At 48.0% G+C, this 27,997-nt stretch overlaps 1 protein-coding gene and 1 long non-coding RNA gene across 7 annotated transcripts in view; both read left to right on the top strand.

Annotated features, from left to right (window-relative positions):
* Positions 1-27,997, top strand: part of HIPK2 (homeodomain interacting protein kinase 2) — a 167,991-nt gene that overhangs the window by 78,257 nt on the left and 61,737 nt on the right. The gene's annotated exons all lie outside the window — the stretch shown is intronic.
* LOC118713696 lies at positions 7-17,496 on the top strand. 2 transcript variants are annotated; one of them, XR_004986361.1, is made up of 2 exons: positions 7-17; positions 17,424-17,496. It is a non-coding gene; the product is annotated as an uncharacterized LOC118713696 (long non-coding RNA). The 2 variants fall into 2 exon arrangements; XR_004986360.2 differs by lacking the exon at positions 7-17 and adding an exon at positions 4,468-4,479.

Raw genomic sequence — 27,997 nt, 5'->3', positions numbered from 1 at the left:
TAGCCGTCTGGATGCTGGTTGGGTGGGAGGAGGGAAAGTGACTTTGCATGGCAACTCATCTCTGATGTTTAAAACAGTAGTCACTGGAGACATACGATTGGTGCAGAAATATCATCTCATACCACGGTATTCAGGGAAGCATTTGATGCTACAATAAAATCGTAGGCTGTCGTGAAAGGTAAAGAGACCAGCCCTCTGAGATATTTACCTGTGGCTGGCGTCAGACACAACCCCAGCATGGGCCTTGGAGGAGAGCCAGGCGGCTCAGAGGACTGCGCCCGCCTCCCGCTCCCGGAGCGCCCGGTGCTGCCGTGGAGCGTGCGGGCTGCATGCAGCCCTTCTCCCCGGAGAACCGGGAAGGTCCCGGGAAGGTCTTTAAACGCGCTCCCTGGTAGCAGCCGCCACATCCTCGATTTTCATGTAAAATGAGCCTAATTTGGATTTACAGAACATGAGGCTGTCTTCTTACATGGTCTTGAGCAGCCCTTGGAGATCATGTCTCCCGGTTGCCTCTGAACTGTCCACACTAACGGGGAAGGGAGGGGAGGGAGGGTGGAGCCAGGAGCTCAGGATGCGAACGGCAGGGAATCCAGAGAGCTTTTGGCCGCGGAGATGGATCTGTGCTCCTGTTTATAGGGAGAGGTGCCTGGTGTTTTGCAAATTAACCACAAAGTTTTGAAATCAGCTTTTATTTATGACAACTGGGACCTGAAACACAGGACTGCTCCCTCCTCTCGCCTCCCCTCCCCTCCCCCATTCACCTCCATCCTGTCCGAGTGTCCCTGGGGATGGCAGCACCCTTCCATGATCAGCATGAGCCGAGGAGGGGACAAGTACAAGCTAAGCCGGAGAAAACGCCACAAGTTCTATACTGTGGCCGGTAAGACACTGACCTAATTAAAACTTGTAGGCTCCACCAGAGAGCTGCCTTTCCCGGCCTTTCCTGCGCGTTTATATTAGGAAAGTTGTGCTACCAGCTCCCCCAAAGTACAGAGTCTGCCCAGAATAGAGGTTCAAGAGTGGCTGTGTCACGTAGTGACTCAGTGTGGTCTTATCATATAGTGAGTCAACGTCAGCCCAGCGGAAGGGTGAGTATGGATGGCATCGTGCTGTTCTGCACGGGACCGTCCTGGGCAGGCCCCCGGGGTGGGGGTGCCGTGTGGCTCAGTGGCCCTGGGGTCCTGGGACCGTCCTGGGCAGGCCCCCGGGGTGGGGGTGCGTGTGGCTCAGTGGCCCTGGGGTCCTGAGCCCGGGACAGACTAGAGACGCAGCCTGAGGAGGTGGGCCTGCAGGGCAAGCAGAGCCACCTCAGGCTTACATGGCCCTGTTCCCACATGGGAGGGCCATGCCCTCCTTCCAATCAAAACACACACACACACACACACACACGCACACACACGTGCCCGCGAACGGGAAAAAGAGTCTGCCTTCTGAGGACTCGTGGTCGATCTCAACATGGAGTTAAGAGCGATTTGCCACAGTGGAGGCATTTCTTCCGACCAGCTCGGGATACATTCCCGATTCATCTGTTCCCGGGGACATTCAATGCCCATGTCTGTCACGGTCTGTGCTTTTCAAAACATCCCTTGCGCCCGCAGAATCCTTCGTAGAACAGCATCCCCTCAATGCTCAGGGCACCTGTGGGCGGGCGTTCACTCCCGCCATCCTTTCACAAGGAGCTCCGTCCAGGGGAGGCTTGCTAGCTGTTTGGGCACCAGCCCCCCGGGGGTATGAATCGGGGTTCCCGCGGGGAGGAGGCCCTCTGGAGGCGGGCCCTCAGGAAGAGGGGGAGCCTGTGGAACCCCACACACAGCCCTGGGGCGGGGGACCTTCTTTGCCAGGAGTGGTTTGAAAATGCTAATAAACTTCACTAAATACTGCTTAAAAGCCAGAGCCATTCTTCCGAGATCTTTCACCCCAAGAGACTTGGGTGCTCACCCTGGCTCCCCGGCCTGCTCACACCCGAACCCTGTGCTTGGGGTGACTGCAGAAAGCTGTGCTCCGGGTCCTGGCTGTGGGATGGAGAAGAGCTAATGCCGGGATGGAGGCCTCCGAGGTGCTCAGTGTTTACTTTCAGCTGCAGGTTCTGCTTCTGAGAGGTTTAAAAACAGACGTGTCCCCAGGCCCAGCCTTTTCCCAGCCAGCGTGTGGGGGTCTTTGGGTGTTTTGATCAGACTCTGCGGCAGCCACCTAACAAAATGCAATCCTGAGATGAGCTGATAAGGATGCAGAAAGGAACAAATAAACAAAAAGCCATGTTAATTTCAAGCTTCAGTAGAAAAACAAAAAGAAGTATTAGCATGTGCTGAATGGCAAATAATGACTGGCCAGGAATGTTTAATGCTTCTAGCGGTTCTGTAAGCTCTCGTGGAATTTCCACCCGGCAGGGGCAGCGTAGCTGTAACCAGCAGTGCCCCGTGATGGGGGTTGATAGGTGGTTTAACTTAAAGATCGGCACCTGCACGCACATGGGCCCCTAAGCCGATCCTGTAGCTGACTTAACACTTCTCTCACCTCCTCAGAGCAGCCACATGGCCTTCGTGAGCCCTCAGCCTCGCTTTTACACTAAATGAACGGCACTCCACCTGACTGCTAGGGTGGTCACACAGTTGTTTTGCCATTGTTGTTTAATATATATGCCAAAAATATATACTAACTCCTATTCTTTCCGTTTCTTTCCCCATCTTCTTCTTTAGAGATCCCTTCTCTCGCCTTAACGTAGTAATTTCATCATCGAGAAATTCGAGGGTTCTAAAATTTGTATTCATGTGTCAGGCAGACGTAAGGCACTGTTCATTTAAATGTCCCTTCTTTGAAGTCAGTAAATGTTCAGGAGCATCCACTGCGTGCCAGGAATGGTGTGAGGGATGGAGTAAAAGCAGAAGCGGTGAGTCTCACCGTAGGAAGGCTGCCAGGCGACCTTCATGCTCTTAAGGGTACCTTCCACCTGTCCTGGACCCTGCTGGATTATAATGCTCACTCCCAGGAGCCTGCCTCCACTTCGCATACCCAGCGCTTGGCAGGTGCAGGGCACCAGTAGGGACAGGGGTCTGCCGCAGGAGCTGGCGGGGAGAGCGGGAGAGGTGTGGGGTGGAGGGGCCTGTGGGGTGGGTAGGAAAAAGTGTATGACTTTGTCAGTCAGAACTAGTCTTTGGCCGAAACTGATTTGGCTCAGTGGATAGATAGCCTGCGGACTGAAAGGTCCCAGGTTCGTTTCCGGTCAAAGGCATGTACTGTGGTTGTGGGTACTTCCCCGGTGGGGGGTGTGCAGGAGGCAGCTGATCAATGTTTCTCTCTCATCGATGTTTCTAGCTCTCTATCCCTCTCCCTCCCTCTCTGTAAAAAAAAAAAAATCAATAAAATATATTTTTTTAAAAAGAAAAGAAAAAAGAAACAGGTCTTTGGCCGGAAGGCCTTGGGGGGCGGGAAGGGGGACAGCCAAGGGCTCAGCTCGGGGTTGGGGTTCCTGTGAGGGGGTCCACAAACCGTGGCCTGCGGGCCAGCCAGTCCCCTTGTTTCCCAGGTGTCAGTGGCCACTTCTGTGCTATACGTCAACAGAGGTGAATAATTGCAGCATAGAGCCTGCCAAGCCAAAAGTATTTCCTGTGTCTCCCTTTATAAAAAGACTGCTGCCCTCTGCCTAGAGCAGTGGACAGCGAACCACGGCTCGAGAGCCACATGCGGCTCTTTGGCCTCTTGAGTGTTGCTCTTCCACTAAATACCACGTGCAGGCGTGTGAGTACAGTGCGATGGAAGGAGTACCCTAATTAAGTTAATAACAATGTACCTACCTATATAGCTTACGTTTAAAAAATTTGGCTCTCAAAAGAAATGTCAATCGTTGTACTGTTGATATTTGGCTCTGTTGACTAATGAGTGTGCCAGCCACTGGGCTAGAGGGATAGTGAGGGTGAATGCAGTTACCTGAGGACCATATTGCAATGTGAAGGTGGTACTCAGTCCTCTTGGTCAGGGGCCTGACTTGAGGGGAGGTGTGGGTTCAGGAAGTTAATGTAGGAGTGGTTCATACTGGGGAAGAGGCCAGGTATAGAGAACCAGTCAGGAGCTTCCAAGCATCACTGAGGAAAGCACATAATTGTGTGTTTTGTTTTTTTTTCTTTTCTTTTTTAATTCTTTATTGTTGAACTTATTACCTATGTCTCCTTTTTCCTCCATTGACCTCTCCCTGCCCACTCCCACCCCTCAGCACGTGCCCTCACCCCCCTATTGTCCGGGTCCATTGGTTATGCTTATATGGCAGGCATACAAGTCCTTTGGTTAATCTCTTACCCCCCCCCCCCCCCCCCCCGCCCCAGCCTCCCTTGTCCTCCCTCTGAGGTTTGATGCTTCTATGTCTTGGGATCTATTTTAGTTCATCAGTTTATGTTGTTCATTATATTCCACAAATGAGTGAGATCATAAGTATCATCAGACTGGCTTATTTCACTTAGCATAATGCTCTCCAGGTCCCTCCATGCTGTTGCAAATGGTGGGAGTTCCTTCCTTTTTACAGCAACGTAGTATTCCTCTGGTAGATGTACCACAGCCTGCTAATCCACTCATCTGCTGACGGGCACTTGGGCTGTTCCCACATTAAGAGTTAGCTTAGCACACTTGTCCCCTGGGCTAGAAACGTCTCCTGGTTCTCATCATGAGCTTGGGGGTCCACCCTCACTTCCTTCCAGAAAACTCAGGTCTGCCCCACCCACTGGTTACACCCTTGCGTCTAGAGTCGCTGTATGGCAATGAGTGTTCTGTCTCACAACCTGGGGCCTATCTCAGTTCCCGGAGGCCAGCCACACCTCTCTCAGCGGTTAGAGTAATATTCTGAGCATAACTAGTCCTTTCAAAATGTTTCGTGATGACACAGTCACTGAGCAAGATGTGAGGTTGGGGAAAACATCCCCTAACTTATTCTATACATGAGTCAGAATACATCAGGCTAATAATTGTAGGAGCAAGCATCTGTCTGTCTGAGGTGCCACATTCATCAGATAAAACAGTTAAGCCCACATCAGTCATTTTTGGTAAAATAAAACTAAAATTAGACAGTGCCAATACAGCCAAGGCAAGAGTATTTATTCCAACGTTAGTTTTAAAGCTGATAGTGGCAGATGCTGGAGCATCTGGGCTTGAAAGGCAGGTCAGTCAGAGATTCTTACAGAGAGAGCCTGATGGCGGGAGGGAAGGTCCTGGCGGGGGCTGGAGCCTCAGGTTCAGCCCTGGCCCCTGTTTCTCGTCGTGACCCTAAGCCCTGTCAGGGGTATGAAATGCCAACATTTTGGAAATACAGATCTGATTTTTTCTTAGTCATATTCATTAATGACCTAAATCAAGGAAGAATCTCCTACTTAATGAAGTAGTTAATTTGCTCTGGGAGTTGATGTTGAAAACAGAAGACTAACTGATTAATATGATTGATCACTGTGTTCCTCTGTCTTCCTTGAAAGGAGCCACTTGCTGGGCCGCACCAGGTTTGGTGCGTGGGGCTGGGCTACGTCGTGCTGCCTGGAGTCCGCGGTTACCCTTCCCCACTCAGTCCCAGACCGCTGCCCCTGCTCTGCTCTTCCTCCTCCCCCCACCAGCACTCAGGCTCAGCTTACGTCTCACCCTCCAGATGGGCCCCGGCTATTATCTCCACCTCCTTTGTTTGTCATCATTTTACCTAACCAAGGCCATATCGTGCAGCATTGCATTTTCTTATTGCTTTCTGCGGGGGATCATGGAAAAAGATTAAAAGATCAAAAACAAAAATCTCCCCTCATTTTGCCTCGTGTGAAATCTGACCTCCCTAAGCCGATCCTCGGACTCCGGGCGCAGCTCTGAGGATCGGAGGAGAGAGTGTAGGGAAGTCCTTGTAACCTGGCGTGCCACACGACTGTTAGCTGTTGCGTCATTATTGTCTTTGGCTCTCTATAGCTTAGCTTCTCGGCGAAGTTTATAGTTAATATCTACCACACGAGCTTTTGAACATCCTGTGCTAATGGGCTTTCCTCTGTGCAAAACAACGTGCTGGAGATAAACAGGCTCCTTCAGGTTACCTGTCCCCATTGCAGATGGAAGGGTGGTGAAGACTAAACATGTGAGAATTAAGGTGGTAAACACCTGGGCCAGCTCAGCCTGTATCTCTCAAACCCCCTTCTCCCCTTTCCCCCTCCTCCCCCCCACTGGCTGAAAAGGGGCCTCCCCAGCCCCGGAGGCCCCACACAGACGGCCTGACAGACCTCTGGCTCCAGAGACTTCCCAGCACTCATCTTCCAACATTTCGTCTTCCAAAAGGAAGCCAGGCCTGTCAGGGCTGCTGCTCAGAGGGGGATTTGGCGGTCTTCAGAAGCACTGGTGGCTGCCTTTTCCTCTCTGTGGGAGAGAGAGAACTGACAGTCTGAATGAGAGCAAGACTACATCACTGTCAAGGTCAGAAGCCTGCCACTTCTGTCCGCGTGTGTTGCCAGCCAACGCGCTCCTGTTTGTTTCCAAACTCCCAGTCTTTCGGTCTCCTGCGTTCGCTGTTCATCCTCTGCCCACGGCCCTCTCCCTGGACCCAGAGCTGGGGGGTAACTGGAGGTTTTTAATATAATATAACTTAGTGGCCATGCTCTTCCTACCCCCACCCCCCGTTTTTTATTTTCATTTTAAAAAATGTTCTAACCACTGCTTTTCTCATCACCACTGTTCTAACCACTGGGACTTTGTGTTCTAGGCAAATTTATTGCTATTAAAATATTTGTCTTTATTATTGCAGGTGATAAAGTTTGCTTTGTGGGCTTTGTTCCAACTTGCATTATTCTTTTGCAAGGATACTGAGTAAGTTATAAAATATTAAATCATACCACGCCTGAGAACAGTGCACGTGTAAATTCTTTACAAATATAATAGGAGTTAAGGATGAGGTAGTAAAAGTGTAAATTCTTTATAAATATAGTAGGAGTTGAGGTAGCCCACGATGATGAAGTAAATTGTGATTCTGGCTCAATGAGCTTAATGAGTCCCCAGGATTAATAAACATTTTGCTTTTGATTACTGTTTTGGAGTCCTCATGTTCTGAGGTCAGGACTTGAACTGACCTTTTTGACAGTGGTTAATAGTTACTTGACATGACATAGAACTTTCCCAGTTCTTGTAAACTTGACTGGTCTTCCCTATCAGAGATATTTTATAATTTCATGCCAATTTAAATAAATGTAAATCAGTAAGTCAGAAGCTCATCAATTCTGTTAACATTCAAGCGGTAGGAGAGAATATAAATTTCATGAAGGCAGAGATATTTAGAGGGGGTACTCCTATATTATTCATTGTATTATCTCTAGCATCTGAAACAATGCCCAGCAGGAGTCACTTTGTAAATTATATGATTGTCTAACCTAGGGGTGTCGAACTCAATCAGAGAAGGGGCCAAAATCTAAAATCCAGCCTAAATCGCGGGCCGAATGGTTTACTGAACAGTCATAAACTGTCATTGTGATGGAAACGCAGTGGAGTGCAGTGATGACAGCGCGGTGCGGGCCACATTGCAAGGCCTGGCGGGACGGATTTGGCTCGCGGGCCTTGTGTTTGACACATGTGGTCTAACCACTCTTCTGTACACCTGAAACTAATATAAAATAATATTAAATATCAACTATAATTGGGGGGGGGGGGAGTCAGTGGTCCCTAAGACATGCAAATGCAGCTGTAATAACTTACCACAAAATCAGTAGCTTAAAACAAAAAATAAAACAATGAATGCCCAGCATACATCATGGTCACGAGCTAAATAGTGAATAATGAATAACGGAATGAGCTATAGATAAACTATAAGAAATCTATAAAAATCTTTCTATAAAAATCCAGAACAGTGTATTTTTAATGTCAAAATTCAAATGCTTCAGTGTAAGCTAGAACTATAAATAGAGAACCAATGGGAATAATTAAAGATTTTGGCATTGCCCATCTGAACTATTCCACTCATTGCCTAGGAGTTTGCCAATGCCCATTTCTAATAAATGCACTGAAGTCGGGTGACTTCATTAAAACTTAACTCTCAGCTAAAAGAACTGTGAGAAAGTGTGATCCATTTTGGCACACAGATCATATAAATAGCTCTCCATCGGCTTTAATTTTCTGATCTGCATTCAGCGGTGTTTGTATAGAGAGTCTGGCATGGCGAGGGGTACCTACCAATCACAATATTAGAGAAAATGTCACCCTGGCGGTTCTTTTCAAGTAAGTCTATAAATACAAAGTTCACCAGTGTTGTTTTCTGTAAACCTGTCTTTGGTATAATTACTATTTCTTTTAATTATTCTACCTTTTACTTTTATAATCTGCTATTAGCGTTTGACGGGCCAATTTTCTCGTCACTGAATTGCAGCTGTAATACTTTGTTTTCAAGTATCATAAAACTACCGTAATGTTCTTTCCATCACAGATTACTCTCGTTTGGTTCACTGTCTTAAATTGTGGGCTTTAAAAGTGTTATTTTTAAAGTTATAATCAAAACTAGAAGGTATTTAAACTTTGCTGAAAAAAAAATCCATGTGAATATGGGGCCCCCTCTCTCTCCCTTTGTTGCAATCAATAGGAATGACCAATAATTACATGATGTTTCTCTTCCCACACACAGAGACAGGCAGGGGCGTCCGCAATCGTCAATCAGGGCACAGACCCAGGGAGGGGGCCCCAGCCATGACGTGAACGGTGCCCGCTTGTGGAGGCACAGACTTGTATGACTTCTGAACCTTGTCAGGCCGGTCTCAGCCCAATCATGAGAGTTGGAAATGGTCCGCTTTTTCTCTCACTTCTCACTTGCCAAATGTCTGAGAGCAATCTGAGAGTAATTTAGACCAGATCGTTAGTAGATCTGGTGACAAATAGATTTAACCTGTTAATTGTGCTTTGTTTTGCTCTGTCTTGGCCTTTCCATATGTAAGAGGTTAAAATGATGGGTGTGACAAGAGTAAATGAAGCTTGATCATCGCAGTGTAAAACGCAGCTCTGGGTATGCCTGTGCCAGGCTGTGGTGTTGACCTCATTGCCATGTGACTGCCATCAATAGCTCTTTATACTTAATCCATCTCCTCTAAAAGCCATACTAACACATTTATGTTTATGGACTCCCCCCAACATTGCTGAAGTTTTTGTGAGATATAATCTGTTTGATTTCTTAATTTTTTGGTGACTGATGGTATTGTTGCTTATGACCCAATTTAGTAAGACGTAGGAATTTCCCGTGTCATTGATGTGGTCTCACAGTCTTCTCTCCATTCGCCAAATTTCACCCGTGTAAGAACCGTCCTCAACAGATAATTTTTGGAGATCCTGTTACAGTCTTGTTTTCTTTCTCACAAATGACTCTTGCAAGGCTGAATTTAAGAAGACAACTTTTAAGGTCTTTCCCTCTCAGCCTATAAAAGAAAAACTGGCTTGTTGATGTCACCTCTGTCTTTAATTATGTGGAATCACAAGCAGAGCTATCTCCCTTCTTGGGTTTTTTCTTCCCTGCCAGATCGTCTCCTTCTCCAAGTGAGAGATCATGGCTTCTATTTATGGTTCATCCTTTTAAACGTCTTAAAAGCAGGCTGAGTACACAGTGACTGACCCACTGGTCTAGAGGGTAGATTGCAGCCCCCAGGGTGGGAAGAGGGCCCTGGGATTCTTCCGGAAAGGTCACTTCATACCCTGGACGATAAGCCCTCAATGTTTGAGTGTAGCTGTTAGCTGGAGGGATTAACTCAAAGGAAGGGATTTTAAGGCCCGTCCTTGGTTTGTTGTGTTTAATAAGAAAATTGAATCTGCCCTTTTGTAAATTCACTACATTACAGAGGGAACAGGTTAGAGTGACCCTGCTACTTGAATTCTTTCGTTATTTGATTATTTTCAAAATATCTTGACATTTGAGCGGCATCTAGACAAAAGCTAATCGATGTAAATAGTTACATTTAGAGGAATAAAAGACTGTCATCAGCTCTTTTTTACTTTACCATTTTTTAATATGTTTTCATTGATTTCAGAGAGGGAGAAAGAGATAGAAACATCAATGATGAGAGGGAATCATTGATTGGCTGCCTCCTGCATGGCCCCCAATGGGGATCAAACCCACAATCCTAGCATGTGCCCTTGACCAGAATCGAACCCAGGACCCTTCAGTCCGAAGGGCAACACTCTATTCATTGAACCAAACCGGCTAGGGCACTTGACCATTTTTAATCACTTGAATTCCAAGCTGGATTTTGCCTCAGCTAAATAAATCAGCTAATACAAAACCTAATGTGCAATTTTGACATTAACGGGAAAAGTCCAGAAAATCTGAATAGTATTTGCAACTTTTCATCACAAAATTAACGCCATTAAGCCCTAATTTGTTTATTCCTTTTAGTCAATCTAGAAGAAATACATGTGATGAAACACATTTATCTGTGCTTCCAGCAAGAGATGTCTCACCAGACACCTAAGTAAATAAAACGTAAATCATGTCTGTTGCTCACAACATTTAACAATAATCAGATTATTTGGTTAATATTGAAGTGACCTAACTGTTGTTGCCTAAGATATTGTTGATTTTTATTGATGTGTATCACATGCAAATAAATGCTTTCTTCCTGCTTACCTAAAAGGTAATCCAAAGTAAAATAAAATGTTTTTACTACTTATTATATATGAAACCAGATTGTCCTATTGTATAGAAAGGAAATTAACCAGTATGTTTTTTTCTGGGGACTATGGCAATTTTTTTTTTTTTAAAAGCTCTTTCTTTGTTGTTTTATTATAAAAGCCAACACGTCGATGCCATTTCTGAAATGGCAGTCACTATTTTCGGATCCTGCAGCAGTGACTCAGCACAGAGGTGGATCAAAAATTATGAAATTAAATTTAAAACTAGTTTATTTATGCAATCCTTCTAAAGGTCATTTTAAAAAGTCATATCAGCAGCCATAAATATCCTTATGTTTTTTTTAAATATATTTTTATGGTTTTCAGAGAGGAAGGGAGAGAGAGATAGAAACATCAATGATGAGAGAGAATAATTGATTGGTTACTTCCTGCACAACCGCCACTGGGGATTGAGCCCACAACCTGGGCATATGTCCTGATCAGAATTGAACCCAGGACCCTTCAGTCCACAGACCAACGCTCTATCCACTGAGCCAAACCAGCTAGGGTCTTATATCTTTTTACTTGATATCTTATTCCTTAAAACAGTAAGTAATTTATTTTTTTATAGGTTCTTTTTTTTTTTTTTTGCACTTTATTTTTTTCTTTATTGATTAAGGTATTACATATGTGTCCTTATTCCTCCCTCTATTGCCCCCTATGCCCTCCCCCACACACACTCATGCCCTTACCCCCCTGGTGTCTGTGTCCATTGCTTAGGCTTATGTACATGCATACAAGTCTTTTGGTTGATCTTACTCCCACCCTCTCCTACCTTTCCCCTGAGGTTTGAGCACCTGATCAGTGCTTCTCTGTCTCTGGATCTGTTTTTTGTTCATCAATTTATGTTGTTCATTATATTCCACAAATGAGTGAGATCATGTGATATTTATCTTTCTCTGACTGGCTTATTTCCCTTAGCATAATGCTCTCCAGTTCCATCCATGTTGTTGCAACTGGTAAGAATTCCTTCTTTTTTACCAAAGCATGGTATTCCATTGTGTAGATGTACCACCGGTTTTTAATCCACTCATCTGCTGATGGGCACTTAGGCTGTTTGCAAATCTTAGCTATGGCGAATTGTGCTGCAATGAACATTGGGGTGCATATATCCTTTCTGGTTGGTGTTTCTGATCTTGGGATATACTCCTAAAAGTGGGATCACTGGGTCAAATGGGAGTTTCATTTTTACTTTTTTGAGGAAACTCCAAACTGTTCTCCCCAGTGGCTGCACCAGTCTGCATTCCCACCAGCAGTGCATGAGGGTTCCTTTTTCTCCACATCCTTGCCAGCACTTGTCATTTGTTGATTTGGTGATGCTAGCCCTTCTGACAGGTGTGAGATGGTACCACATTGTCGTTTTGATTTGCATCTCTCGGATGATTAATGACTTTGAGCATGTTTTCATGTCTCTTGGCTTTCTGTATGTCCTCTTTCGAAAAGTATCTACTTAGATCTGTTGCCCATTTTTTGATTGGGTTGTTTATCTTCCTTTTGTTAAGTTGTATGAGTTCCCTGTAAATGTTGGAGATTAAACCCTTATCAGTGATAACATTGGCTAATATGTTCTCCCCTACAGTGGGCTTTCTTGTTTTATTGACGGTTTCTTTTGCTGTGCAGAAGCTTTTGTTTTTATATAGTCCCATTTGTTTATTTTCTCTTTAGTTTCCATTAGTAATGTACTTTTTAAAGCTGTATACATATCTATGGTTATCCATTTGTTGCTTCTAAATATTGATTAGACACAACCAAAATCAGCACTTAGCAATGAAGAATAAAAGTTTGAAAAATGGAGCCGAAACATGTACATTGGTTGCGGGCACATCCCCGGTGGGGGGTGTGCAGGAGGCGGCTGGTCGATGTTTCTCTCTTGTCGACATTTCTTGCTCTCTATCTCTCTCCCTTCCTTCTCTCTGTAAAAAAATCAATAAAATATATTTAAAAAAAAAAAAGTTTGAAAAGTAGAGTATTAATAGTTGGTACTCTAGATCAGTGTTTCCCAAACTTTTGACATATGTGTACCCCTTCTATAATTTTCGTAACGCTGAGTACCCCCTCATATTCATGAGAACATAAAATTAGGTGCAGCTAAGCACGGTGCAGTGCATATCCCCACCAAACTCTTCCCGTACCCCTGGGGGTACGCGTACCACACTTTGGGAAACACTGCTAAGAATAAAGACCAAAAGTAGCCCTAACCAGGTACTAGTTGTTAGAGCATCGTCTCCTACTCCAAGGTTTCGGGATCCATCCCCAGTCAGGGCGTATACAAGAAGCAACCAATGAGAGCATAAGTAAGTGCAACAACAAATCAGTGTTTCTCTCTCTTTCACCCTCTGGCTCTAAAATCAATAAATATTTTAAAAGGGAAAAGAGCAAAAGTTTATGAGAATAAGCTGTGAAGTGACTGACGAAAGGACACAAATTGCACATGTACTAAGAGTATAACTATATAATACAAAATTTTAAATGAGCCCTGGCCAGGGTGGCTCAGTGGGTTAGAGCATTGCCTCTTGTACTGAAGGGAGGTGGGTAGGATTCCAGGTCAGGGCACCTGCCCCGGGTTTCAGGTTCAATCCCTGGTCAGCGAGCGTGTGGGAGGCAATTGGTTGGTGTTTCTCTCTTTCATTGATGTTTCTTTCTCTCTTTCTGCGCTCTCTCTTTCTTACCCTTCCTCTCTCTGAAAATCAAAGGAAACGTCCTCGAGTGAGGACTTAAAAAAACTAAAATGAAAAATTATTGTGTTAGAATAGGAAGATGGATTTCTTATTTAGCTTTTTTATATTGTTGCCAAGTTGTCTACTATGTTTCCCAAACACACTTTGTTACAAAGCACTGGCAAGAGGAATAGAAGAGATCCATCAGTAACTGCATGTCCTGTCACCAAGCAGAAGGTGTGTCAGCGATTTCCACAAAGAACAACACCGTGTGTGGGGCCTAAAAGAATGGCTGCATCTTCTAAGAGACCCTCCCCAGCTCCCACAAAGTCCTTCACACAGGGGGACCGTTCATTCTGTCATGTCTTATCTGTCTGGTTAAAACCTCAAGGAGGAAGATGACATTTGCCAGGACACAACTGACATTTGGCCACCTGACCTTTGACTTGCAGAAGTACCAGAGGGTGCTTAATGGTTCCAGTGAGACCTGGGTTTTCTGTGTTATCATAGCCACGGCCTCCCCCGTGGGGGCAGCCACAGCCAGCCCCTTCTCATCTCAGGAGCCTGAGCCCAGGGTCACTAGGTTTTGAGTTAAAGAATAGCTTGGCATTGACACCGCGTTTCTTTTTCTTAAATATATTTTTACTGATTTCAGAGAGGCAGGGAGAGGGAGAGAGAGATAGAAACTGCCTCCTGCACACTCCACACTAGGGATCAAGCCCGCAACCCAGGATGTGCCCTGACTGGGAATCGAATCATGACCTCCTGGTTCATAGGTCGACACTCAACCACTGAGCCATGCCAGCTGGGTCCCCCCCATTTAAAACTCTGATTTAACCAGTACTCTTCTTGACTTTTGTATTAAAGTAGAGAGGTCCCAAACGGGTAAAATGTTTGCTCTTTATATATACCTGTAAGTTATTTTGAAAATTCACAGCCTTCAGAAACATGCTTACCGTGCCCTCTCTATCATATAAATATATATATTAGATTGGGTGTTATTGCTAGTCTTTATAGAAATTGGCTTCTGACCCTAGCTGGTTTGGCTCAGTGGATAGAGCCTGCTGTCTGAAGGGTCCCGGGCTTCATTCTGGTCAAGGGCATATGCCCATTTGTAGGCTTGATCCCCAGGAGGGAGCGTGCAGGAGGCAGCCGATCAACAATTCTCCCTCATCATTGATGTTTCTGTCTCTCTGTCCCTCTCCCTTCCTCTCTGGAATCAGTAAAAAATATATTTTTTTAAAAAGAAAGAAATTGGCTTCCGGTTCCTAATAGTCACTGCCCATCAGCAGAGCCTACCGAGGAATTGCAATCCTGAAAGCACCATCTGGGCATCTCCATGTTAATAAAAAATATATATATTTTTAAAAAGGGAAATTCTTTAAAACTCTGCTCACTGATTTTAAAGAGCTCACAGTCTAGTTGGAAACGACTGACGAACGTTCTCCGAGCTTGGGAAGGACAGGCACTCCATAAGCATTTGCCCTGAACCGAGTGCGGGTGACCTGAACCAGTGAGTGACAGGGTCCCAGTAACTCAGCAGATGGCCTCGTCCCAGGCGGAGTGCCCGCACAGGGGAGAACGTTGAGTACCAGGTGCGAATTTAAAGGGGATGCGTTTGGTAATGTGAGGAGGATAAAGAGCGGTTGTGGATTTTGGCAAAAGTGGGCGATAGGATAAGAATGATGTGGGTTGGATGATGAATGTGGCCGGGAGGCTGAGGACAGGGGTCCGGCAGGAGACGGGGTCAGCCTGCACAGCGGGGGCGTCTGCTGGGAGGATGGGACGTGCAGCAGAGGCAGAGGCGCGGAAGAGGAGGCTGCTGGGCTTTACAAAGCACTGGCTGCGAGATAAGGAGGAGGGGGGAGAGGAATGTTAAGTCCTGGGAACCGCTGTGAGGGTGGTGTTGGTGATAAGCCGGGGACAGGGTCCCTGCGATATCGGAGAAGGGATTCCGAGCTGCCTGTGTTGTGAATGCCAGGAGGATGTTCCTCTGGACATTTAAGGGGTAGGATCCCGGAGCAATTAGGACCAGAGGTTACATCTGTCCGTGTTTTGTGCTTTGGACGCATTAATATGCAGGAGAGCAGCTGAAAGCCAAGGGGAGGGCTCTGTGAATGGGGGAGAAAGAAGAAGGGGCAGCACAGCGGCCTCAATCCCTCTTCCCGCCCAGCAGGGCAGACTCTGGTGCCCTCCTAAGGCAGCCAGCGGTGAGGACAGGGCTGCCTTGTAGGAACGGAGGAGGGCGTTGGCAGGGCCAGGGTCGTTGGGGTAGTTGAGAACGAGGGCAGGAGAAAGTGGGCGGCAGGGGAAGGGCTGAAGAGGAGAGAAGGGTGACTGAGGGGAGGGATGTTTTCGGTTCAGAAGCCGGGGTGGTCGGGCATGGAGGAGGGTGGCACTGAAGCGAGTGAGCGAGGGTGAGGAGGGAGCCGCCAGTCTGCCGGGGACACTCGCCGGAGCGGGCGTGACAGGAAGAAGCTCCTGGATGCTCCCGAAACGAGATCAGGCGGCCTGAGAGAACCCAGGAGACAGAGTTCTGGAAGTTTCTAGGCTTGTGGCTTCTCGTCAGTTACTTGGTCTCTAGGCTCCTGGGGTGGGAAGTGCTCATCCCACGGTGACGTTTCACTCATGGTCCAATCGAATGGAACTTTATATATTTTTTTAATTGTTTTTTTACAGAGAAAAATAGAGAGCTAGAAACATCGATGAGAGAGAAACATCAATGTGCCCGCAACCAAGGTACATGCCCCTGACTGGAATCGAACCTGGAACCTTTCAGTCAGCAGGCTGACGCCCCAATGGAACTTTCACATGCTCTTTGGTTGGTTGGTTGTTTCTTTCTAATGTCTCAGGAACCCAGTTTTACCTGAAGCTAGTATTTAAAATTTGTTTGGTCCCCAAGCATATATAGAGCATTAAGACCAGCCCATCAGTTAGGTTATGGCTTATATGCCCTTTAGCTAAAGAACTTTCCCGTAGAGTCTATCTGAAATGAACCTCAGGCAGCTGAGGAAGCCGTGACGTCATCCAGCTCCAAGTGGCTGGCCCGTGGCCCTGCAGCCCTGCTCCTGCTGCTGCTGTGAGTGCAAATTCCATCAGCGCTAACAGGACAGCTCCCCCTGGGGATCTCAGTCCAGCCTTCCAGGCTCCTCCTGGGCATCTCAGTCCAGCCGTCCAGGCTGTAAAGGCCGTTATCCTGTGACTCTACACCTGGGAGCATGTCAGGGAGTTCTCTCTACTGAAGGCAGAGGTCCATAGGGACCAGAATTGAGAGGAAAAGCTTCCTGGAGGAGGGGGCTTGAGCTGCACCTTGAAGATCAGGTAGGAATTGGCAGGGTGGGAAGCAGGGGAGAGTGTGTGGGCTGAGGGAGGTGCTAGCAGGAAGGAGGGCAGCTGGTGGTAGACAGCAGGTGTGGCGGCGGGTGGGTGGGGGGCCAGGTGACAGAGGGGCCATGATGCTCAGGGAGGAGACTTCCCATAGTGCACAGGGAGAGCTGGGGAAAGGCTGGCCGGAGCCCTGCTGAGAACCTGAGGGTAAGCTGGTCATTAATTCCCAGGAAGATTCTAATCGGGAGTATTTGGCAAGTGGATTATAAGAAACTACGGAACGATCACAAGGTGCCCATGTGACTTGGCCGAGAAAGAGCATGCCAAGCGGGTCCCGTTTATTTTCTTCAGAGCATTCTTGGAGGGACAGATCTGCAGGGGGAGATAACGGGCAAACCCTTATCTTTCGACAGTGCTTTCCTGGTAAAAGTACATTCTGAATTTTAGAATTTGACCGAGGTTTGACGTTCTTGGAGTGAGATGGAGACTTGCAGACTGGACAGGGGTGGAGGTGGGGAGACCACACTCAGAGCCGGTTAAAGAACAGTCCCACCGAGAGGAAGTCTCATAGCGTGTCGCAGGATGCCGGCTGTGGAGTGAATCCAATGAAGACATAAAAGGCTTGTGCACAGAGTCTGTGGGTAGCATAAACTTTGGAAGAATAACTAAGTTCCTGGACGATAGAATCAACATTGAAAAAGATCACAATAGGACAGAAGCATGAGCCAAGATAACCATGTAACAACATTTGGTAAGGATGATAGTGTCTTAGCATCGATTTATTTTTATTTTTATTCTTTTAAGAATCAGTTAATGCTGAGTGTCCCGCGGGGCCCGAAGCGTTTACTTTGAAAAAATTAGAGTGTTCAAAGCAGGCCCGAAAGAAAAGAAAAAAAAGAATCCGTTAACAGCCCTGGCCGGTTTGGCTCAGTGGATAGAGCGTCGACCTGCAGACTGAAGGGTCCCAGGTTTGATTCTGGTCAAGGACACATGCCTGGGTTACGGGCTCAATCCCCAGTCGAGGGTGCCAATCAATGATTCTCTCTCATCATTGATGTTCCTATCTCTTTCTTCCTCTCCCTTCCTCTCTGAAATAAATGATGGGGGAAATGTGAATTAATTGTAGAGCCTATTAAGAGACTTTGGGAAGGGGAGAAGATTTAAGAGAGCTATGTAAGGATGAGTGGTCAGAAGGATGCCATCTCAGGACAGAGTATGAAAAACATTGTATTTAGAACAGGAAGGTAATAGTGTCACTTTATCATATGTTAGCCGTGGTACATCTGGAACATTTCATGTTGACTTTATGGGGGGCTGCAGTTTTAGTTTTGGTGTGAAGGGTGGTGGTTGAAGAATCGGGGATGTTTGTTTAGCATGGAGATGAAGCGCCCCAAGGTTCATGATAGCTCTGCAAACACGTTGAAGTCGCACAGACGGGTAGATCTCTCCAGTGGGCACTCTCAGGGAGCTCCAGGGTAAGCAGATTTTGGCTGGTGAGCATCTCATCCGCGGGGGATTAAGCAGAGGTTCAGTGGACAGCTGTCGGGGTTCTGACGAAGAGCCTCTTACATTGAGTCCAGACGTGTCCGTCGTGGTTTCTGAGTGTGGATTATCCAGTCATGTGCTGGAGCTGGCTCGTACCAGCTCTCAGGAGCCGATTGTTAAGTAATCAAGAATTTTTCAAGCTCGTAGTTAAACAGTTGGTGGTTTAAAACTGGCCATGAGGGCAGTATTTATACCACAGAAGTCCCCAGCCAGCGTCAGCGCACCAGCACACCACCGCTGATGTCCAGAATAAAGAGTGTCTGTGGGAAGCCGTGGTCCTCTGGGTGTGAAAGCACAGACCGGAGAAGGGGTCGTGTGTGTGTGTGTGTGTGTGTGTGTGTGTGTGTGTGTGTATGTGTTTTCCAGCATTGTACGCAGCTCCTCATGGTGCTCAAAGCGCTTTCTATCTCCTGCCGAGATCTGGGGCCTGGCCGTTCCTCTGTCACCGGATCTGTCAGGGAAACTCGGCTGTCTTCTGTTTCTTGGAATAAGTCTTTCCTTGTTATGTATCTAGACTGGCCATCCCTGTGCAGAAGGCGGCCCTCAGTCCATTCTCAGCAATTGCTGAAAGAACCGTGAATCACAGATGGATTCAACCACTGAAGTAGGATTTGGAAACACCTGGTTGGGAACATGTGATTACAGGTGCAAGGTCCAACTCATGAACAGAGCGAAGCCCTGCAGGCCGCGTGGCCACAGCAGCCCAAATTATGGAGCTGTGTGCGTTGACCTCGGATCAGTGTTTGTCCCGGTGCCTGATGGGCCTTAGAGCAAACAGTGATTTCAATCCTATTTATCACTCATTTTATTTTTAAAGAGAGGGCTTCACTAAAATCTGAATTATAATGTGTAGGGAAAGCCAATGTCCTGGGGTTAGATGTGAAAGGCAAATTCAGCTGAGGTCATGCAAATTCTATTTGAGTTTACTCTGGGGCTCTACGTCAAAGCATGTGTTGTTTTTACTTGTCTGATACATCTACTGTGTCCCATTTGAAACCCCAAAGGCTTTTGTGTTTTCCCCAGTGCTGCCTTGTCCCCACTCCCTCCCCTTGCGGGTTTCCCAGGAGACAATAGCACCCATGACTGGTTAGGCTCCGCCCAGATCGGAGCTTCTATGGGGAGCTCTTCCGGTAACGTTTGCATGGCCAGCCAGCGAACTGTTTGTACTTAATAAAAGGTTTCCTTGTCAAAATAACCCATCCAACGGTGAGTTTTGAACTTGAGATCTCCATATTCAAATTACAAATAAGGAAGTTGAAGTATATGTGTTGGCTTTAATATGCAGTGATGAGAAGCTGTAAACAGGTCTATATTTTAGAGGAGACTAAACTAAGTAAAGATGAGCTATATACCTGTATGATGATGGAGTGTGAAGAGGGTTCAGGAAGAATTAAATAAAGGAAGAAAAAGGCAAGGCAGGAAGGAAAGGCATAAGGGATGCAGAATACAGCTCTAGCCATCCCCCAGCTCACAGGCTGGCGACACACTTCACGGGAGCATTTATGGTGTAGGCCAAGGGCAGGGAATGAGGAGAAGGTGGGGGTCCTCTTGTGAAGCTATAAACTGGCATTGGACAGGCTGATCATTTTAACCCGATGCCTGCCTCCGGACACTGGGACCTGGGGAAGAAGCTCACGGTAGATTTACAAAAGCCACAGCTGCAGCCGGGGTCAGAGCCGGGTCTCAGGGCCTGGAGAAATTAGGCAAAAGGAAGCACTTGCTGAAGATTGCTTCTGACTTGACCGAGTACAGAAAGAATCGACTGCTGTTCAGTTGTGTTAAATCTTCAGCCGCATGAGACGCATAACTGAGCGTGCTGACGGGGGAGAGTTTGGTGTGAAGGGCCTGACGGTGATGCACGGCAGGGAAAACGTTTGGGGAAAGGATACTCCTCGGAAAGAAGTGGGGCAGCAGAGGAAATGTGGACAAGGGCGTAGAGAAGCGACTGAGTTCATTAAGGTAGCACCCAGTTGTTTTGGTCAGCCACATACTGATGTGTTAGTGAGAAACATGTCCACCCGTCAGCATCTAGCCTTCTCCAGCCAGGTTCCCAGCGAGAATTAGCCATCCTGCCCTAAGACTCCATGTGTATAACCCATCCGTTTCTCTCCCGGACGCCTGGGGTGCTGCTGTGGAGTTAGCTACTGTTCTGTGGTTCAGAGGAAGAGCCCTCCTTGAGGAAGGCTGGCAGTGCCACGACTGAGACCGGCCTTCCACTACACAGAGAGCAACCTCTTACCCACCTGCTGGGTTCTGCCTGAAGGTTCTGCAGGAGGCAGCTAGAATCACGGACGCTCAGAATTAGGAGTGGGCAAAGCAAGATCGTATTCCACTTTGTAAGCACCTCCTAACGTTGCTCTACGCATCGGAAGGCTGATGGTCTCGCCCTGGCCGGTGGGCTCAGTGGTTAGAGTTTGGCCGCAGCAGAAGGAATGCTGGTTCGATTCCCAATCAAGGGCACCTATCTGGGTTCCAGGTTCCATCCACTGAGGCGCGAGCCGGACGCAACCAATTGATTTGTCTCTCTCAAAAGGTAGTTTCTATAAAGAAAAGTTTGTTTTGCTATTCCCTTTCTTGTGGGAATTAACTCATGATAGTAACTCAGTGGAATTAGAAACTCTTGGTTCATCATCACATAATAGCCTGGTCATTTGTAGAGCATACACCAAATGACCGAGTGAGTGAATTAAACTGATGATTGAGTCTTTCACATAGATTGACACTCAGTTGATCCCAATATATTAGGTGATTTGCTGAAACCGGTTTGGCTCAGTGGATAGAGCGTCGGTCTTCGGACTGAAAGGTCCCAGGTTCGATTCCGGTCAAGGGCATGTACCTTGGTTGCAGACACATCCCCGGTAGGGGGTGTGCAAGAGGCAGCTGATCGATGATTCTTTCTCATCGATGTTTCTAGCTCTCTGTAGAAAAAAACCAACAACAATATATTAGGTGATTGGGTAGGAATTACCAATCTAACGGTTGAGTAACCTTGGGCACATAACACTTAAGTGACTCAACCAGAAACACAAAGAAAGTAAGTGGCAAAGTCAGGTGTGGAACCCAAGTCTCTTGGGTCACTAATCCAGAACTCTTAAAAAACATCTGGAAGAAGAGTGGCCAGTTGCATGGTGTGAGACAAACTCAGCCAACCAGCAGTGTTTTGCTGAGCTTCGATTTATATAATAACACTGTTCAGTGATTATTATTATATAATAACATCCTCGAAAAGAAGATGCCACAGTGTATCATCAAGAAGCTTACGGCTTAATTGGGGAGATCAGACTCCTACAAGTTTAACGGAAGGTGAGTGAAGGAAAGGAAGAGAGTTCTGGAATGCACCAAATAAGTTCCTGGGGGGAAGAAACTGAATTTCAGGCAGAAACAAGATGACGTAACCAAGAGCGAGGATCTAGGGAGCAGGGGACTGCGGCCAGAGGTCATTTGATTGAAGGCGGGATGCTCAGTTCCTCGTCTGAATGTAGAGATGAGGAAGCTGGAGGTGAGCTCTGAAAGCTCAGCATAGCTAAGGCCTGGGGACTTGGACCAGCAAAGCCAGAACTCAAATAGACAAGGTCTGAAGGAGCATTCGGGTCAACCCGAGCATGGTCATGGTCTGCGATGCAAAAGCAGGCATTGTCTGACAGAAGACCCCCTTTGTGGAGTGGCGGACAAGGTGGCAGAGCGCAGTCTGGGGCGGGTCACTGAGCAGAAGCCCGGAGGAGGGCCCGTGGAGGGACTTTAACGGGGGTCGGGGGGTAAGGGGTGAGGGGGTAGAACTCAACTCTGAGGATGTTTGAATTTGAATAGAAAAGGGGGAAAGGCATTTCAGATAGAGAAAGCAACCCACACGAAAGTGTGGAGTGAGAAGTCAGGGTCCTGGCCTGAGAGAAGAGGAAGTTATGAATTGAACTGAGAGAAACAGGCTGGGATAACACGGTGGGAATGGCTGCTCTGGGGCCTGGGAAGCAATTAGAACTTGGATTCCACGTGATAAGCAAATTGCTTCTGGAGAAAGGAATGGCTGTGATGAAAGCAGTTTTAGAGACCAAGTGGGGCCAAAGTCGGCAGATGAGATTGGGAAGGGGGAGAGGTTCGAGGCAGGGGAACCAGGCAGGAGGCTGTTGGTAACCTGGGCAAGGCCGAGGGAGTGTGGACACTGAGAATGAAGAGGGAAGGGGACTGTGAGGTGCATTTCAAAGAGAAAGCAGAGCCTGGAGAGGTCGGGGAAGATGTGATGGGCAAAGACGACTCCAGAGGGTCCCCATATGGGAGATGGAAAAGTAATGGTTCTGTTGGGATAACTGGGGTGATTTGGGAAGGAACCCCATTTTGAAGGGGGTGGGGGAGTCATAGTCAATTTGAGGCATCCAAATAGAGATACTTCGTCAGCCTTGAGAACTTGGACCTAGAACCCAAGGGAGTTTGGGACCCGGGCTGCAGCTGTCAGCAAATAAGTCCCAGAGGTAAGGGAGTGAGAGAAGGATGGGAGAGCCAGCGAAACACAGTCTAGACCCAAGGGGGTTTTGAAACTGAGTTGGACATCAGCAGAGGGTTTGTTATCAGAGGGAGAGGAAGCTGGGGATGGAACTGAGGAGTGGGCCAGGGGTCTCCGGAGAAGGCAGCAGGTCAGCGGTGGTTGGAAGAGCAGAGCCTCTGGTTTCTGTCGGACTCAACCAGCATGAAGTTATGGTGCTGGCCCCATGCCTGCCTCCCCGCCCCAGCCTTCACGGCTCTCCTGGCTCTCAGGGGCCTGTCAGGAGAGCGCTCTCTCTTCAAAACGACAGTCAATGGGTAGCTATGTTCCTGAAGTACAAATCCAGTCGTACGCTTTCATTCGGAGTCGCGGGTTACTTTGGAAATGAAGGAAGGTCGTGCGGACTATATGGGAGCGACCTGTGTGTCGGTGGAGAGAATGAGAGAGCAGTAATGGGGAAGGGCGAGGGGAAGGAGAGCAGGGAAGGGAGGAAAGAAATAGGACGTGAGACGTTCGGAGCAAAAGCAAAGACTTTGCAGTGCGGGGTACGGGCAAGGCACTGCGGGAAGACAGACCCCGGGCAGGCGCCTCCTTCCCGAGCAGAGGCCCCAGGAGCTCCTGCAGCCTCTTGCACTGAAACTTGCAGCTTAATTTATGATAAATCTTCCCTTCGTTCCAAAGGGGAAACTGATGTTTGCTTACTTATCATAAGTCGCTTCATTTGCTCTTGATTTGTTTGCCTTCCCAGTACTTCCCTCCACTCTTTCCCTGCTTTGCATCTGCTGTGACTGTGGTCCCTTAACTGCCTGCGGTTGCCGCTGTTGGCTCGCTGCCTTCTGGGAACTTCGAACGCAGTAACTTGGCCATCAGTGTGTCAGCTCCAGGCTGAGGGCCCTCTGACCCGCGTGGCTCCCTCCCGTGCACGCCTCCGGCCCACGGTCCCAACAGTCCCTCCTGCAAGCGAGTCCTGACTGCCCCCGCTGCCTGTCGCCGCGATGGCTGTGATCGGGAGGAAGGCATTAATAGAATCCTCGAATCGTGTTGGCAAGAAACCCAGAAATCACCCCACTCAGCCTCCCACGCACAGGGAATCCCGTCAGCAGCTTTTGTTTAGAGTATTTTGATAGCTTTTCTCTTGTCTTAAACTGTTCCCAAAATAAATACCGGGTGGGTGATCCAGGGAGTGGTGCGAAGGTTGAGATTAGCAGGAGTATCGAGACGAGCAGGCTTTTTAAAAATATCAGAATTGTGTTGGACTTAGAAGAAGCCGCATCGCCCTGCGGAGTTTTCGCTCTCTCACTAATCGCTGCCCCCGCTCCACGGAGGCCTCATTGGGGGCCTTTGTCCGGGAGCCCCAGTAGGGGTGTGGGGGGCAGAGGACAGGCTCTGCAGCCTCAGCGCAGGTCTGAGTGACTGCAAGGACCCCCTCCTGCCGACGTGCACTCGGTGGTCCCAGGGATGTGTTTTCAATGACATTTAACTCACAGCCTCATCCGTGGATCCCGTGCTATTAAACCTGCGTGAACCCACGTGGGCCCATCAGACCTCGTGCCCTGAAAACCCCATTTTGCATCGCTGTCACTTATGCACACACATAACACTTGGCCTTGAGGGTGGGAGTGTGGTGTGCCCCCCACCTTTCGGGGACACCAGCTCCGGGCAGGTGGAGGAGCTTTGCTGATGCGATGTGAGGCGTGGCGACTTCCAGCCACCAGGCTGGAAGCCACAGGCTCTGCTCTTGAAGCTGTGGTCGCTTCTCTCCTTTCCCACGCCTCCCCTCTCAGTGGCCGTCTCTGGGCCTGAGGTCGGACCCTCACAGTGTGGTGGCCACGTGGGGGCACAGTTTGTCCCATAAACTCTCCGAGCTCACGGCCCACAACGTTTAAGTCACTCCCGTCTAGAGACAAACGCCCTGTGTCTGCACTTTCCTACTGAAGGGCCCAAAAACCAGTTCATTGTCTCCCCTCAGCGCTTGCCTCGCTGGTCTCATGGCCCCTCAGGCCGCCCAGCCCTCGTGCCTTCCTGCTCCGAGCGGGCCCTGCGCTCTGCGGCTCACCACGCACTGCCTTCTGGCCTGCGGCCTCCCCGCTCTGGACTCCCTCAGTGCGCCCATCCCTGATGGCCGTAGTACACCCCACCGTTCTGAGTTCTCCCCTGATCTCCCAGCCTGGAATGGGTCCACTGCAGTCCACTGGCGTGTAAACTCCACGAGGGCAAACACTCTCTTTTCTATTCATTAACCAGTGCTCAGTGCTCAATAAACCTTTGCTGACTGGGACAGTGATTGCTCTCTGTAAGCTTAGCCAGCATCTGACATGTTCACCAGACACTAAACACTTTTTTAACATGTCTTTATTGATTTCAGAGAGGCAGGGAGAGGGAGAGAGAGGTAGAAACATCCATGATGAGAGACAATCATTGATCGGCTACCTCCTACACAACCCCTATTAAGGATCGAGCCCACAACCCAGGCATGTGCCCTTGACTGAGAATCAAACCGTGACCTCCTGGTTCATAGGTCGGCGCCCAACCACTGAGTCACACCAGCCAGGCACACTCAGCTTCTTGAGAACAGCAACTATGACTTTGCATCTGTATAACAGAGTCTTGAACACACAGAAGCTGAATAAACGTTGGAGATTGCATTTACTACACGATCCCTCAGTGAGGCCCTGAGCGTGGGGTGGGGAGAGGAGGCAGGACACTGTCGTCCTCCTGCTCTCCAGCACAAAACCACTTTGGGCAGCACGTTAAGCATGCCAAGGCCCCTTCCTCCCACCTGCCTTGACTATTTAGAAAGAATATTCTAAAAAGCACAATGCTAGCCGAAACTGGTTTGGCTCAGTGAATAGAGCATTGGCCTGCGGACTGAAAGGTCCCGGGTTCGATTCCGGTCAAGGACATGTACCTTGGTTTCGGGCACATCCCCGGTGGGGGGTGTGCAAGAGGCAGCTGGTCGATGACTCTCTCTCAAAGATGTTTCTAACTCTATCCCTCTCCCTTCCTCCCCGTAAAAAAGCAAATAACTGTAAACATTACGTTTTTCTTCTAAAAATTTGCGAAGGATTGCAAAGAATTGCCCAAGAATCAGTTATCCAGAGGTTGGCTAAGTAACTCCTGAGTGAGCCACTCTGAAAACTGATTGTAATCCTGTTTCAAACGGAGAGCTGGGAGAAGGCCAAAAAAGGGCATATTATTGTATCTTGTAGGAGGGAGGAATCCAGCAGATATCTACCAAGTCATGGCGCCAGAGCCTTCCTTTCTCCCTTTGTCGGGAATTATTGTTATGGGAGGAAGCCAGGTCAGCAGAGTGGGGCTCCGGCACTGCACTTCCTTCTGCTGAGGCCTTATGTAATGACGACCTTCACACACACACACACACACACACACACACACACACACACACATTGTGTGAACTTACATGGCAGCTCTCCCGTTGAAGTCCGTGCTGTCCAATACAGAGGGGAGTAACTATTCATCTTCCTTCTTGTTTGTTTGCTAATCCTCACCCGAGGGTATTTTTTCCATTGATTTTTAGAGTGAGTGGAAAGGAGGGGGAGAGACAGACCGAGAGAAACATCGATGTGAGAGAGACACATCAATTGGTTGCCTCCTGGATTGAGCCTGCAACTGAGGTACCAGGTACGAGCCCTTAACCAGAATTGAATCCGGGACCCTTTCGTCCCCAGGCCAATGCTCTTTCCACTACACCAAACGGGTTCGGGCTTTCTTATTAGTTCTGGGATAGCTATTGACTAAAACTTTTTTTTTGTTGTTTAATGAAAGGAAACGAGGTTTAGGTTTACACCCCTCAAAAGTCTCCACCACACAGCTGGGAACAGTGCTTTTACATAGCTGCTCCCCCTGGCTTTCTGCCCCCGACCTCTCTTCTAGGGTCACAGACCCAAAGGCTGTGGGGCCGAGGCAGGTGGCGCCAGGTGCGCCGTTGGAGGGGACAGGGGCTCGGCCTGAGTTAATCGTTACCAGGAATAAACGTGTAATTGCCAGAGCTTTCTATTTTCAAGAGAAGCTGGAAATGCAGACTTTTAGGAAACATCACCTGATTTCTCATGTTAATAAGTCATTTAAAAGATTCTTAAACTCTCTGCAGGCCGGTTTATGTCTCTGTGTTGGGTGCTTCCTGTGGGATACAGTTTGCACCTTCTGTTCCTTCCCCGCAGGCCTTCCTGCCTTTGGATGTTTGAAAGCCCCCTCAGGCATCGTTTTCATGGTGGCCCCTACCTTTTCCAGGGGCCTGTGGTTGAATCCCGTCCCAAGTGTCTGTCCCTCAGGGAAGGGACCAGATGGCGTGTAGGGTACCAGGCAGGGCTTGACTAAGACTTGTCGAAAGAACAAGTCTTCAACATCTTATGTACGATCCCGCCTCTCTTAGAGATATGCCCACATGTGGGGATTAGTTCTGTGTCCCTGCATAACAAATGGCCTCAAAACTCCTGGCTTAAAACACAACGAGCCGGTGTCACCCGCACTTTCTGTGGACTGGGAGCTTGGGAGCAACTCCACTGGACACTTCCGCTCACGGTCCCTCCGAGCGAGCCTCATCGTCTCAGGACCTGCTGGCCGGGAGGTCTCCCCAGGTTGCCCGCTCTCATGGCGGCTAGCTGGCGTTGGGCTTAGCAGGAGTCCTCTGTCCTATGTCACAGGACTGCCTGCGTGTCCTCCCCACAGGGGTGCTGGCTTCTCTGAGCGAGGGATCCACGAGAGAGCGGGACCCAGGCCCAGCGTCTCCTAGCCTCAGGAATCATTTCTGCAATGTCCTCTTGGTTACGCAGGTTTGCCCCAGTGGGTGTGGGAGGGGACCATGTGGGAGCTGCTGTGCTCACAACAGACCCTCAGTCAATCCTGTTTAAACAAGTGATCCAACACAGAGAGGAGTTTTCAAAACAAACCTCAAGGGAATAACATCTATGTCATAGTGATTCGTACCTAACAGGAATGCTGTGGACTGTTGTGTTCTTGAGCTCAGTTCAGGAATTAAATATCCCATGGTGATAGGCCGTCTCACACTGTCTTCCCTAAACGGGTCTAAATCATTTTTTTAAGTAAATTTAACGGTTTTACCTGTATCATCTCGTAGAATGCACCATCTGCTTTTCGGGGAATCTTTCCATCACTGCTTACCTCTGCCTGCTTCCTGGGCGCTCCTTGTTCTCACAAGATGACACTTCTCCTCTAAACCAAATGTGTGTTTTTTTTAAATTTCAAAGAAAAATTCCAAGGAATAGCATTGTGGACAAAGAGGAGTGACCCCTTTGAGATATATATATATATATATATATATATATATATATATATATATAATTGATTTGAGAGAGAGAAAAACATTGCTTTGCTGTTCCACTTA

This window comes from Pipistrellus kuhlii, unplaced genomic scaffold (genome assembly GCF_014108245.1).
Source record: "Pipistrellus kuhlii isolate mPipKuh1 unplaced genomic scaffold, mPipKuh1.p scaffold_m20_p_10, whole genome shotgun sequence".
NCBI lineage: Eukaryota > Metazoa > Chordata > Mammalia > Chiroptera > Vespertilionidae > Pipistrellus > Pipistrellus kuhlii.
Note: the sequence above shows the minus strand (reverse complement) of the source record. Positions and strands in the feature narration are given on the sequence as shown.